Here is a 15,250-nt window from a genome sequence, read left to right as displayed (position 1 = left end):
GCTGTTTTGTGCCAGAGTCTCAGGTCCTCTGGTATGGAAGGTGGATGCCCTCTCATATTCTTGGAAGGGGATGCTCCCCTTCCTGTCATTCCGAGAATCCTATTCATGATTCAACAGGATGCCCCCAAAATCTTGTTGGTGACCCCCCTTTTGGCCATGACAGCACTGGTTCCCTCTACTTCTGCATCTCGCCAAGGGCAATCATCACAAGTTACCTCACAGGGTGGATCTCCTCACACAAGACAAGAGGTCTATCATCCATCCCCACCTGTTCACGCTTCAACTGACACGGTGGGAAACCTACTACTAGGAAATCCTCAAAAACAACAGATAGAAGTGGACAAAGCAAAATTACGACCAGCCAGTGTCCAAAATATGAAAAAGGATTTATTTAATTTCTCTATCGCCTCGGTACAACAATGCCTTCAATGGAGTAAAATATTTTTCAACACACAACCACTCTTTATATATAGAACTATTAAATAATCAAAACCATCAATCAATCAAGCAATTAAGAAGCATATAATCATATTAAAACCTTCCAGCTACATTCCACATTAATCCCATCTGGGACTAAAGTTCCATACTTCAAAGTAAAAAGTGCCTCTTTATATAGAAGCTTTTTCTTAACATTTATCATCTCATTTTGTTTTATAATTTTCTCTAAAAATGTACCCTGCAAACCTTCAGGGTTGCCACCATGACATTGTAAAAAATGTTGTGCAAGAGGGCTTTCAAGTTTTTTGTTCTTTATGTCTCTCACATGCTCTTGCAAACGTAACTTGAAAGCCCTCTTACTTTCCCCTATGTAAAACCTATCACATGGACACTTCAAAGCATAAATTATACATTCTGTATTACAATAAAACTTGTTTGTCACTTCACATTTATGTCCATTGATATAATCAAAAGTGCAAACTATATAGCCACACACTATACATTTACCACAAGGAAAAGTTTCCTTCTGTGTGGGAAGTTCATACATCTTAACACTAGGACGTACAAACTTACTATGCACTAACCAGTCTTTCATGCTTTTACGTCTCCGAAAAGAAAACAAAGGGGACTTTACTAGGAAATCCTACTTGTCTAAATTAAAGAGGTTTTCTAGTTGGTGTCTAAAATGTGACCTGGACCTACATTCTGTGGATGTTCCTTTAGTTCTGTCTTATTTGTTTGAGTTGCTCAATGCTGGTTTGGCCTATTCTTCTATTAAGGCCCACTTATCAGCTCTTTCTGCTTGTCTGCCTTTAGCTCTCCAGTTACCTTCTAGATTTGAGGCTAAGTAATTTCTTAAAGGTGTCTTTCATATTAGACCTCCCAGGAAGCCTGTTCCTCCTCCCTGGGATCTTAATTTCATTCTGGAAAAATTGACTCAGGCTTCTTTTGAGCCTGCTGTTTCAGCTTCTTTGCAACATTGTTCTTGGAAGACTGTTCTTTTGTTAGCTCTTACTTCTGCCAGACGGGTGTCTGAGTTGCAAGCCCTTATGGCTTGTCCACCTTTTTTAATATTTCATGAGGACATGATGTCCTTGTGTACTAATCCTTCTTTCATGCCCAAAGTGGTTAATGAGTTGTCGTTTAATCAGTGTATTAATTTGCCTCCTTTTTCCTCGCTTCGCAATCTGACAGTGAGAGGGTGCTGCATACCTTAGATGTGCATAGACAGCTCAGATTTTATTTAGATAAAACTAAAGCTATCAGAAAGTCTGACCAGTTATTTGCTTCCTTTCATCCTAGGTCTTTAGGTTTGGCTGTTTCCAAGCAAACTATTTCCGCTTGGATTTCAAAGGCTATTTTCTTTTGTTACACTTTTCATGGTGAGAGCCTTGCTTCTTTCTGTAAAGGCTCATTCCACTAGAGCTGTAGCTTCTTCTGGTGCCTTTTTCAAAAGCTTAGATGCTAATTCTATTCTTGAAGCTGCTACCCGGACTTCTGTGCATACCTTTACCCAACTTTACCAGTTGGATGGTATCGCTAGAGCTGGTTTTGCTGCTGCCATTCTTCGTGGCTTCTTGGAGGGCTCTGCTGCTTCCTCCTCCCAAGTTTCTTCTTGAGCTTTGGACTCTCCCATTTGTAAGGAATACTGCAGCAGTGAATGTAAGGACATAGTACAGTTGTGTAAAATCTTACCATAATGTTAGATGCCCTTACCTTCACCGCTGCAGTATTCACTCCCTCCCTCCATCCTCCAAGTCGTATTTCCTTCCTGGGTGTGCAGGTTCTCCTTGGTTGTCCTTGGACTGCTGTTCCTATTGGGGCAATCAGTTCTGTGACACACTAACCCACGCACGTTCAAGCTTGCACGGCCCAACAGCAGAACAGAAACAGACAAGAGCCAGCAAACGGTTCCCAAGGCTTTATTGAATTAAATATAGTGTCAAAGACACTAAATCACTCTCTTAACCAGAATTATAACAAAACCATGCCTCAGACTAGTTTCGGTAAAGTACCTTCTTCAGTGAGGAAAAATAGCTATCACAATTCCATTAAACAGACTCCATATTTATATAGTTGTTTAGCCAATAAACAAATGGCTAGCAATCAACTGAAAGCTTGTGATTGTACAGATCATTATTTAAAGACATGCACTTCCATAAAACCTATATTATTAATAGAAATACATAAATGCACTAACTGTGCATGAATAATACTATGTCAACGAAAATATTATATCAATAATAATAATATACTGCCAAGGTGTGGTGTAAAATACCATATAAATATATATGATAATTTATAAATGGTCATTTAATCCAGGTGGAAAAAGGGCTCCCAAATGTATGTATGGAGTCTGTTTAATGGAATTGTGATAGCTATTTTTCCTCACTGAAGAAGGTACTTTACCGAAACTAGTCTGAGGCATGGTTTTGTTATAATTCTGGTTAAGAGAGTGATTTAGTGTCTTTGACACTATATTTAATTCAATAAAGCCTTGGGAACCGTTTGCTGGCTCTTGTCTGTTTCTGTTCTGCTGTTGGGCCGTGCAAGCTTGAACGTGCGTGGGTTAGTGTCTCACTGAAGTGTTTTCCTCGCTGTTGGCGCTGGTTCCCTGGCTGTTGTAGAGATGACTCCTCTCCTTTGAATTTTGGACTTTTTCCATTCACGAAGGCTTCAATTGTTCTATTGCACGTTCCAGGTTTGAAACGCTAAGGAATGGTGACTTTTCTTTATATTTTTGGTCTCCTTTTCTATTATTCTGAAGCGCCCTGTCTTGAACAGACTGCCACGCTTTTCTGTGTTCAAATTGTTAAACCGGAGCGCATATTTGGGTGGTTCATTTGAATATCTATTGGATATGTGCTTATTTTTACTTTTGGACAACTAATATAGTGGTTTTACCACTTTAGGCGATCTTTGTTCTACACGCCATTGTGGAATTGGATTTGCCTTGTTCGAGATTGGCGAAGTGCAACGGAATGTTCATTTTCTGGCAGGGTTGGTTCTGTTTTTTGTAAGGGCTTGCGTTTTTGACTTTAAACTGTATATATTTCAATCTTTTGGTGGGGACTTACTTCAGGAACTGCTTGTAGGAAGATTTTCAACGAACTGCTCTGGGGCCTATCAGTGTTTATTATAGAACATGAAAACGCTGATGTTTTGGCTATAATGGCGCCTTGTTTGTGATGGTGCATTGCTGAACGGGTTTCTCCTGGACTTTTCCTTTTGGATTGGGACATTTTTTGTCTACATGGTTGTGAATATCAGTCAATAATGTTATTTGAATAATGATTTTTGTATGAAGATGTCATGTCTATGGTGAAACATGTTCCAATAAGAAGTGTATATCATGACATGTTATTAGAACTGTGTATTATTCGTAACCATTTCATTTTTTCTGACTTCTTGGCTATAGGGGTTTGAATATAATCACTTGTTGAGCCTGTTTTAGGAAAAGAATTGTGTTTTATTTTGATAAAGATATTTAGGGCTTATGTGATGTGTATATGTATAGGCATTTATGATTACATGCAAGTATACTAAGGTTGGCAACCAAGCATAATATAATGTTTGCTTAAGCATGTTATATCCCCCTTTTAAGCAGGATATATGTATATCTGTACAGAGGATTTATTTCTCTCTATATTTGAGATGGTTATGGAACTTGGATTCATATGGGTTCATGTAATATATATTCATGACAATCAGAATACGAATTATGGTATTCATGTTTAATAATAACATAAGGGTTACACTATATGGTCACTATATATATTGTTTGTATATGAATGTTTAACCCTTTGGATCCATGAATATAACTTGTTATTTGATTACATTTGTTGTTACAGTGGTCATGTTAACCACTTATACAGACATCTTGAACTTTGATCATTATTTTTGAATGTTTTGAGTGGGGACTGATCACATTTTCTAGTTTGCTTATCATCACATATTTATAGACTTTATTAGAGTTAGGAAAATACATGGATGGTTGATTTTCATCTTTATATTACTCTTATATGTACAACTGGAAATTAACAGTTATTTAAAGCTATGGGATTGTAATATCCATATTATATTATCTGTTGGTTGTGTGCATAATTCTTGAATTTATGTACTTTAGTGCATATCATTATTGCACCATATGTACAGTCTATCAAAGGTGGTGACAGCATTTTTTGTATTTCTGTGATTAGTGAACCACATTTTATTCACATTTTTGACAGTAACTTTTCACAATCATTTTGTTTGGCATTGCTTAATTTTATATAATGGTTTCATATCATCTAAGGGATATATGAGAACATCAGATCAGTGTATGGTAGATGACTCCCTTCTATTGGATGTTTGTTACATAAGTACAATTGAATGACACACAATGGGGTTTATGGAGGTATAATATTATTTATATCCACAGACCAATATCACTTTTTCCGTGTTCCTTGAATCTTTATTGTCTTTATATTGGGGAATTTCCTTGGATTGCTGATCAACACACTGTATTTCAATATGGATTTAGATCAAATATTACAAGGGTTGTGTGCTGATAGGGAGGATATAGCCATTTTTGGCTTGGAAGATGTCCCAAGCAACAACCAATATATAAACAACCCAAACAGTGAAGGGGGTTGTGATTTGGCATTCCGGAGATTGGATAAGGGCCTCAGGGGTCTCAGAGCCAATATTTGGCATTTAAGGTTGTTCAAGGCCTACTTTCATAAAGGCTTGGCACCCAGAGGCCTTCGCATTAAGTTACGTCCTCTTGTGGGTAGATCTGAACAGAGACTTACAGAGGAATGGGATGATGCCCTGAGGAAGGGCTCAATGGTATTTGTTAAAATTCTATTGGATTATTATGAAAGAACAGTGGACATCCTGCTCAGGGAGGTACAAGATCTAAGTATGGAATGCCAAAAATATAAGGATAGTACTAAATATTCCAGTTGTGTTGAGCGGTTGTCCAAGGAACTGACGATTTATGATAATATGGTGAAAGACAGAAAACTTAAAAATTTTCTAGGGACACACATGATTATGAGAGAGGTCAACCCTTTCAGGTTCAAAGAAGTGTCAGATTCAAGGATCACGGGATCTGTGGTAAATGGAGGTAGACCCAAGAAAAGACCTAGGTCCATTTTAAAACAACATGATTCTAGTTATACTAGTACTTCAGGAGAGGAGTCATCCTACACTGACAGTGAGGGAGGTACCAGTGTTCGATCACCTGTTAAAAAGAAAACTCAATCTAAGTTCCCTTTAGATATGTTGGGAAATCCCGAGGGAGGAAACACAAGAGTAGACATGAATACAGACTCAATGACAGGGCTAGTTCAGGCATTGTTGAACAAATAGCTGAACCTTTTGATAATGTCTTAAATTTGTCTGATCATATACTTACGAAGGAACAACATTGCATTCTTAATAAAGGATTGGGATTTGTCCCAAGTTTTTTTGCCGACCATTATTTGGTATTTGTTGATGTGATGGAATTTTGCAGAAAGTTGAATTTAAAAATTTTCTTTAATGATCAGAGCAATTCTGTAACTCAAAGATCTACTGATTTTACTTTTAAAAAATCAACATTTCAACCTCCAATGAATAAAAACGTAGGGATTTTCCAACAAGCAGTATTGAGGGACTTACATTTTCCACACTTTAATACCAACATAGCTCATGACAATATTACCCCTTTGGAGAGAGAAGCCTTGTCAGAATTGAGACAAAATCATAAAATTGTTATCATCCAGGCGGACAAAGGGGGTGCTGTGGTTGTCTTGAACAATGATTATTATGTACAGGAAGGATTGAGACAATTGTCAGATATCCAGTGCTATATGCACATGAGGACAGATCCGACTCCTAAGTTTAAACAAGACATTGATGCATTCATTCAACAGGCAGTACAAGAAGGAATTATTTCGCAAAAGACTGCCAAACATCTTCAAGTTAGTGATCCACAGAAGCAGATTCTGTATTTGTTACCGAAAATCCATAAATCTCTCAGTGCTCCCCCTGGGAGACCTATTGTGTCTGGATATGGATCCCTTACAGAACCTCTATCGGTTTTCCTAACATCATACCTTAAGCCACTATTGCCCATGGTCAGAGCTCGTATACAGGATACAACAGAATTTCTAAACATCATTGTTGATACACAATTAGATCCAGAATGGATAATGTGCACTTTAGATGTGAAATCCCTATATACGAGCATTCCCCATTGGGCTGGCCTACAGGCGTTAGATTATTGGCTTCAAAGATCTGATCTATACCCACCCGGATTTAACACCTTATTAGTATGTATGTCCGAGTATGTCCTTAACAAAATGTTTTTCTTCCAGGGTGATTGCTATTGGCAACTAAGAGGTACAGCTATGGGGGCTTCCTTTGCCCCCATATATGCTGACCTCTTTATGGCATACCTGGAGGAATGTCTCATATATGATCCTTTGCACAACATTTACTTAGAGGAGATGGATATTTGGAGACGCTATCTTGATGATTGTTGGATGGTGTGGCGTGCGGATGCTGATTATTTGATGGAATTTGTGGAACATTTGAACAGCAATATTTGGGGTATTGAATTCTCAGTAACATATCACAAGTTTACTATTGACTTTTTGGATGTTACGGTATATCGGAATGAGGACAATACCCTAAGTACAAAAATACATAGGAAGTATCCACAGTTTAATACGTTACTCCATTCGTCAAGTATGCACCCACGTCACACCATCCGCAACATCCCAAAATCACAATACTTACGTATTAAGCGTATCAATTCATCTCCTCAAGATTATGAGGATGCTAAAAAGGATTTAAATATGAGATTTTTGGATAGAGGTTATTCAATTAGGGACATATCTAGTGCTAGGGTGTGGACAGATCAACAGCTGAGATCAGATCTTTTACAATATCAGATCAAGGATGATGTTAAAGGAGATACCATTCGATTCATCACTACTTTTGGGAAAAATCACCAACTTATCAGAAATGTGTTGAACAATAATTGGAACATACTTATGGCTAATGAACATCTTCGTCATATTCTGACGGATCAATGTTCCATTTCTTACAGGAGGGCAAAACTTTGGGTATGTTATTTTCCCATTATAAACATCAGGATAGTGGAGGTGCAACATACAGACAACTCACCATCACTGGGGATGAGCTATTGGGGACTTTCCCTTGTGGTCATTGCACCTCCTGTGTAAGCATCAATAAAACTAAGGAATTCTCTAGTGCCAATACTAGCAAGATATTTGATATTCGCATATTTGCAAATTGTTCAACCAGTTGGGTGATTTATTTAGCTATATGTCATTGTCAGGCTTTTTATGTTGGTAAAACCTCACGGTCCCTTAGAATCCGAATAGGAGAACATCGTAGTGACATTCGGACTCATAAAATTAGCAATGCCCTATATCAACATACTATTAAGCATCCATCTGCTAAATTCATATTTTGTGCTATTGATAAAGTACAGGGAAATAGATCAAACCAGATAGGCTGGCAGAGCGTTCTAAGTAAGAAAGAAAAATATTGGATTATACATTTGGGAGCCCTTTTTCCACCTGGATTAAATGACCATTTATAAATTATCATATATATTTATATGGTATTTTACACCACACCTTGGCAGTATATTATTATTATTGATATAATATTTTCGTTGACATAGTATTATTCATGCACAGTTAGTGCATTTATGTATTTCTATTAATAATATAGGTTTTATGGAAGTGCATGTCTTTAAATAATGATCTGTACAATCACAAGCTTTCAGTTGATTGCTAGCCATTTGTTTATTGGCTAAACAACTATATAAATATGGAGTCTGTTTAATGGAATTGTGATAGCTATTTTTCCTCACTGAAGAAGGTACTTTACCGAAACTAGTCTGAGGCATGGTTTTGTTATAATTCTGGTTAAGAGAGTGATTTAGTGTCTTTGACACTATATTTAATTCAATAAAGCCTTGGGAACCGTTTGCTGGCTCTTGTCTGCAATCAGTTCTGTGCAAGATGTGTGCAGGTGACGTTCAGCGTACCTTAAAGCAACGGTAGACTTTGGTAAACTGGCCAGTCGGAGGACTTCACAGCAGGGAATCTCATTTGTAAGGAATTCTGCAGCAGTGAAGGCAAGGACATTTACCATTGAGGTAAGATTTTATACAACTGTACTTTCTTTAATGAACAAATAAAATTCAAACAAGCAAATGCTATGGAAAAGGAGAAACACCTACAAATGGAAATAAGCACAATTAAAAGTTAGGAAAACAACTAAGTATATAGTAAATAAAACACATTTCACTATACAAGTGAAACAAATGCTGCTAGGATGCTAATTAAAATAAGTATTAAAATAATATAGCAGTAATAGTAAACTAAAATAAATTTGTATCAAAGTTAAACAAAAAAATTAGTATCTCAAAATCATAGTGAAGCATTTAAATATTTCAAGTAAAAATTTGCTTATGATTTTAACAAGCACATTCTGTCTGTCTCTACACAACTTCTGTACATACTGCTTAAAGGGCATAGGAAGGCATTTAAACTATTGAAACCTTTTGGGTCGCAGGTAGCTCTAATTGCTTCTTCTTCTTCTTCTTCTTCTTCTGCTTCTTCTGATGTGGGCAGTTGTTTCTGCTATCTTCCTTTTGTACTATATTACTTCAGATTGAAAGTGAAAAAGATGGATTATGTTCGCACGTAATCAGTTATCATCTCCATATATGAAGTTCTGAGTATATATTATTGCATCTAATTTAACAGAGATCACAAATGAAGCAATTGAAAAACACTGACTGTACATTCAGTCACTTATATGCTAACATGCATAACTAACACATATTACATTAAATATACAAACACACACTTACACACACACACACACACACACACACACACACACACACACACACACACACACACACACACACACACACACACCTTGCTACTTTATATAAACAAACTCAAGGATTGCAGGATGGTAGGAAAAGGGAATATTCCCTCTCCCTTCTGTACTTCAGTCTCTTGCAGAAAACAAGTCAGCAGCTAACAATTGGCAGCTGGAACCTATTTATAGCTTAGATATCACACATGATGCAACAAAATAACAAGACACAGGGCTGAAACATGGAAAATATTAAAATCAATACCCTACAAAACTTACCGAACCACTAAAAAGCTCTGCCTGCGCCTTGCACAGCGAGCACAAGCATTACCGGCATTTTTTGATAAACAGCAATATTGCAAGACTGCATCATTAGATATATCAGGACACACCTGAACATGTTTGATTAGTTGTGTCCTCAACCATCTCCATTGAGCCAGAAATTGCATGGCTAGGTTTTTTTTTTTTTACATGTACATTGACAACTACCTGTCAATATGATGAATGCAGATGATTCATCTATCTGTGTAACATGTAAGCATACTAAATGTAACAAAGACAGGGAATATGCAGGTATCAAACAATAAAAATATGGAACAAGCGATAAGGTGGAGAGAGAAATACCAAAGCAACAGCAAAAAAAAAAAACAAAATAATCTCTCCACACCGTCAAGCCAAATAAAATTTATTAAAAAACGACAAAGCTTTCGGATATCAAAAACATCCTTCCTCAGTGTCTTACACAAAAGAAAAGTTAAAACCAGCATTTATACTAATTGCTAATAATTTAATAAATAAACAAGTTACACTAAAGCCTATTCTAAAAAATAAACAAAGGAAAATTAGAAACAAATGAGAGGAAGATATGTATGTACTTATCCCTCTTATCACTGTTTCTGTACCTTTAAGAACTGGGACTTCACCTTCATCAATTAATGGCTGTGTCATGTGCTATTAGTATAAATGTTGGTTTAAACTTTTCTTTTGTGTAAGACACTGAGGAAGGATGTTTTTGATATCGGAAAGCTCTGTCGTGTTTTAATAAATTTTATTTGACTTGATGGTTCGAAGAGAATATGCAGGTATCACTTAGAGAATATCACTGCATATAAAACTGTATGTCTAGGTTTTTCTATGACTTGCATAATGGAATTTTCCCTACTTTGATGGGTACCAATCATCCTTTTCTTCATATAATGTCTAAGCAGCAATATCCTTAATGGTATGTACCAAAGCACCAAAGTCTTTGTTCCACACTGATTAAAATTACTGTGGTACTCAGCTCAGTGGATTTTGTTACTTTAAGTGGCATTCTGAAAACAAATGACAGCAAGAAGAGTTATTTGTCTTCTGTACCTATAATGTGAAACAAAATATAAAGGATTACTCCACATAAAATCACTTAAGCTAGCAGATCTAGGAGGCTGTCTCTCACTAATACTCTCCCTAGAGGAGGAATAAAAGCACCTTGTTGAAGTTTCAAGTAGTTTATTCAGCTAAGTAGGTACATGGATGAGTGTTCTTGTTCTAATACATTGCATTCAATAAGTCAGTTATTTAAAGGCAGTTACAGACAATGGTGGGAGGGTCCATGGGAGCTAACTTGACGCAAAATCTTGAAGATGGAAAAACAAAGAGCCAGTCCCAAAGCTTAGAGGTTATTCCCTTATTTGAATATTCCTAAAAGACCCATAAGGGTTTACCAGCTCAACATCCTGTGGAACCTCATTCTTAGTTTAAAGGTTTTATTTTTATTTTTATTTTTAACTTCTAACAAACAAAACATGACAACACACTATGAGCTACCACTGTAGAACTGTATTTAAGAAAGCACTTTCACTTGAGCTTCATCAGGTCCATCTAATAGAGTGGTTTATACTTTGATCATTGAAAATGCCTGCTTTTGAGAGGCTGAGTCTGCATCATTGGGGCTCATATTCCTTGGGGCCAAGTATGAAAGCTTTATTACAGAACTTTTTCAAGTCTGTCACATGTAAGGCTGTGACCAATTTTATGGGGATCATTATATCCTGACATGTAGTATGAAAGGTTAATATTCTCGTGTATAACAGTGCTTGTTTCTAAGAGGCTCATGTACATGATTCATGTGACAAGTCCCCATTATTCTTCCTCTTCATGAAGACAGACCTTTTTATATGCAGGGAAGGTAGTTACTTAAAGCTACACAAGGTGATTCCCATTTTTGAACAGTACATGCATCCAGAGAAATAGCATACAATGGGAAACAAGTCACAATGCTTATTTCTTACAGAGCTCATGGATGTGCACAAGTAGGAGAAAATAAACAGAGACCTCAGCACCTTTTGTGTAGGCTTTCTGTGCCCATGGAATAAAATCCAACTAGTGGTGAACTGCAGAGTATACAAAAACCTTTAATAAACATAAGAATCTCAGATCCTCTTTGAGCATAGGCAAATTGTACCTATGTTGTAAAGAATATAGCAGTGTGAAGTGCTGCCCTGGAGCAACAATTTTCATTGTATTGCAGATTGTAGCAATTTTGTTAAATGCAGGCCCAGTGGCTGCATTATCTGTACCTGGTTGCCGTGGGGTAGCTGCAGTGTGAGCTGGAATGCTCTTGGTTCCAGAGCATGGTTTTATGATATTCTAATCTGGGGGCTTCACTGTTAGGCTTCTTCCTGAGTCTAGGAGTTACTGAGGGCTCTTCTGTTCAGATCCTTCCTCTCTCCAGGTTAAAACTGTATAGGTTCATAGGTAAGTATTGGCTAGCTGCCCTTGTGGACCATTTTAATCCTAGCCAATTTCCCTCAGAGTTGAGACTCAAACTCTGTACTCTGTGTCTGTGAATTAAACACCTTAACCATTATGCCGACCCCCATTTTAGGCTGTACCTATAATGTACTAGAGTATATGGTAATGTATTGTAATGCATTCCTGGTCTTGTTTTGATTATTTCTGTTTACTTTTTATGCAGTTGGAGGTTTCGTTTTAGGTCTTCTCTTAAAATGAGCACTGGCCAATATGATCAACTGAGTTAATGGATATACAAAAAATATCAGTTATGGAATGTAGCATATTTATAGGACAAATACTCTGCTTTCAGTCTGAAACCCATCCAATAAGTAGTGAAAATTAACTGGAGAGAAGAGAAATACATAGGTAGTCAACTGCCACCATTTTGAACCCTCCCTTGCTAAGTAATATCAACAAAAAAGGAGGCTGAATAAAAATATTATTTTACTTATTAAATCATCTTAACTATGAACAGCAGGCATTTGATGAACTCTCTTTTCAACAGAGTTTACCTAATCAGTCTCTTTAGCTGTATTCTTTGCTTGTCTTCATAGCAAACTGTTAGCATCACGGGCCAAACCTCTCAACCTGGAAACATCAAAAATCTGGACAAAGGCCCAGAAAAATAGGTACAAATCTGTATGCTGATTAACATAAAGCTTGCATACATAATTATGTAACCCCGCCCTCTCTGATGGAATTATGGGATACCACCTTTTAAACGCAAACTATAGAACCGACAAAATATGATCATGAAACACAAAATAAACAGAAGAACAATTTTCAGAAAATTATTTTCAGAATGTAGGAGTGTTGTGTTATTCATATTAAAAAAACAGTTACCAGCAAAGAGGTGGATTACACAGCAGGTAACATGTACTCCTGCTGTGTTATGTTTCTGGAAAGCTGTTCAATGCATATATCGTGTGTTTGTTCGACAGTAATGGGATGCAGTGTCACAAGCATAGGAAAGAGGGGAGGGACTACCAACACAGGTAGATAAATCTAAGAGAATGAAAAGACAGCAAATGGTTCCAGGAATGTATATTTGCATGATGTAGTCTGATGTGCCACAGCAACTGTATTTGTGTATCTCAGCAAATGGTACCTATGCCACAGGTAGGCATAGTATCTTTTGACTGCCATCAGAGTACTGTATGTATATGTGCTATTGTGTAAAAAGTGACTGCAGATTTTAAAACCAATGATTTCTTAAGACCTTCTCATGAGTAATTCAGATCACATACAGTTCTTTAACTAGTCTTGGCTCCATAATGCAGAGGAGCAACTGTGTGCCTGCAGATAGCAGTCTGGCACAAAATGATGTAAGCACATTGTAGGTTATGCCCTTCTTGGAATATTAAACTGATGCACAGTACAAACTGCTGCCCCAGGGACTTCGAGACATACAGTGCCTGCCCTGTCCCTGAAATAATGTACAGCACTAAAGGACATCAGAAAGGAGTAAATTTTAATTAGTCTTGTAAAAGCAGAAAAGCTTAAAACACTGTTATATTTTTTATCAATTTATCCCTTCATTCTGTGTCTTCCAGAAGAAATTAACACATTTCCACTGTTTCTGCATAACTGCTAACATTTGCACTGAACAAACAACTTGGACTCACAAACACAGTCTGACTATGTTTCAAAGTCCAAATCGACATGGGTACATCTTTGTGTTCAATCTTATCCACCTACAGCATGTCTTTGGGATGTGGGAGGAAACCAGATCACCTGGAGGAAACCCACGTGACCACAGGGAGGATATGTAGACTCCGCACAGAAGGCACTCCAGCCGAGAATCGAACCAGGGGAACCTTTTGCTGTGAGGCGGCAACTCTAACCGGTGCACCACCACAGCCACCCCAGATACACAGGAGGATACTGAAGATGTGAAAAAGTCACAATTTTAAGTGTGTCTCTCTCAAAGAGTCATTGCTCTTCTTTTTCTACAGCACACATTAACAGCATCTCACTAACTTGCAGTCAGGTGGCAGGCCATGCAGACAGCGTTTTATTTTCCAAAGAGGATCACAAATCTTTCCTAGCGTAATTGAAAAAGATGGATTTCTGCTCAAAGGGCTTCTCCTTGCTCACTTGTTCTGAAGAAGGAGTGTTTTTGTAAGACAAGGCCATCAAGAACTTCATTCTAAAAAAATATTTTTTTAAACACTGTAACCTTTAACAAAATACCCAGAAATACTAAAAATCACTGTGGCCAACATTCCATTTATTAGTTGGTTAAAATGCACCATCACAAACTAAGTGTTTGCTAGCAGACACCACAAAAGCATGTGATCATATATGTTTCAAACGAAGAAGGCTGTTAATACATGTTGCCCATTATTAAGGCACATGGTCGATGACCACTGCTCAGTGGCACTAAGCTGCTGCTTTTTTTTTTTTAACATTTTTAACCCAAACCAACTAAACAAAATGAAAAACTTCATGATAGTATCAAATATGGTGGCCTAAACACCGAATTGGTGAAAGCCATCAAGTAAATGGCACCTAACAATGGCCTAAAATAGAAGGAAATTGATTTAGAATGATTTCTGAAGTTCAAATACTGCCACTGAGGCATGCAGCTTGCTAAGGCACCAAACTTTCCAAGGTTTAATGTCTGCAATGTCCAAAAAAATCTCTCTCTCACATACATACATAGACACACACACACACACACACACACACACACACACACACACACACACACACACACACACACACACACACACACACACACAATGCCTCTCTCCCCATGTGGTAAGCCTCAAGTGCTAAATAACATGCAGACAACACTACCTTATTACACATACATATCACACATTAAACAAACACCTTACTGCATTTTACCTTTTATTGCTAGCTGGTGATGAGGAACAAGGAGATACTTCATTTCCGTCATCAGGGCTACCACATTTGGTGCTAAGTGAATACCGAGTGCTGAAAATGACTTCATTCAACTTTTTGCAGTAGCTAACAGATAAACTCAAATTTAACTCTCCGATAGCTCTCTGTCTCTGTAAACTCAAATATAACTCTCCGATAGCTCTCTGTCTCTGTAAACTCAAATTTAACTCTCCGATAGCTCTCTGTCTCTGTAAACTCAAATATAACTCTCCGATAGCTCTCTGTCTCT

At 37.3% G+C, this 15,250-nt stretch overlaps 1 protein-coding gene across 1 annotated transcript in view; it reads left to right on the top strand.

Annotated features, from left to right (window-relative positions):
• Positions 1 to 15,250, top strand: part of RASSF1 (Ras association domain family member 1) — a 1,450,617-nt gene that overhangs the window by 653,134 nt on the left and 782,233 nt on the right. The gene's annotated exons all lie outside the window — the stretch shown is intronic.

This window comes from Protopterus annectens, chromosome 7.part1 (assembly GCF_019279795.1).
Source record: "Protopterus annectens isolate FY-2018-M chromosome 7.part1, PAN1.0, whole genome shotgun sequence".
In the NCBI taxonomy this organism is placed as follows: domain Eukaryota; kingdom Metazoa; phylum Chordata; order Ceratodontiformes; family Protopteridae; genus Protopterus; species Protopterus annectens.
The sequence above is the reverse complement of the archived record's forward strand: the minus strand, read 5'-3'. Positions and strand labels throughout refer to the sequence as shown.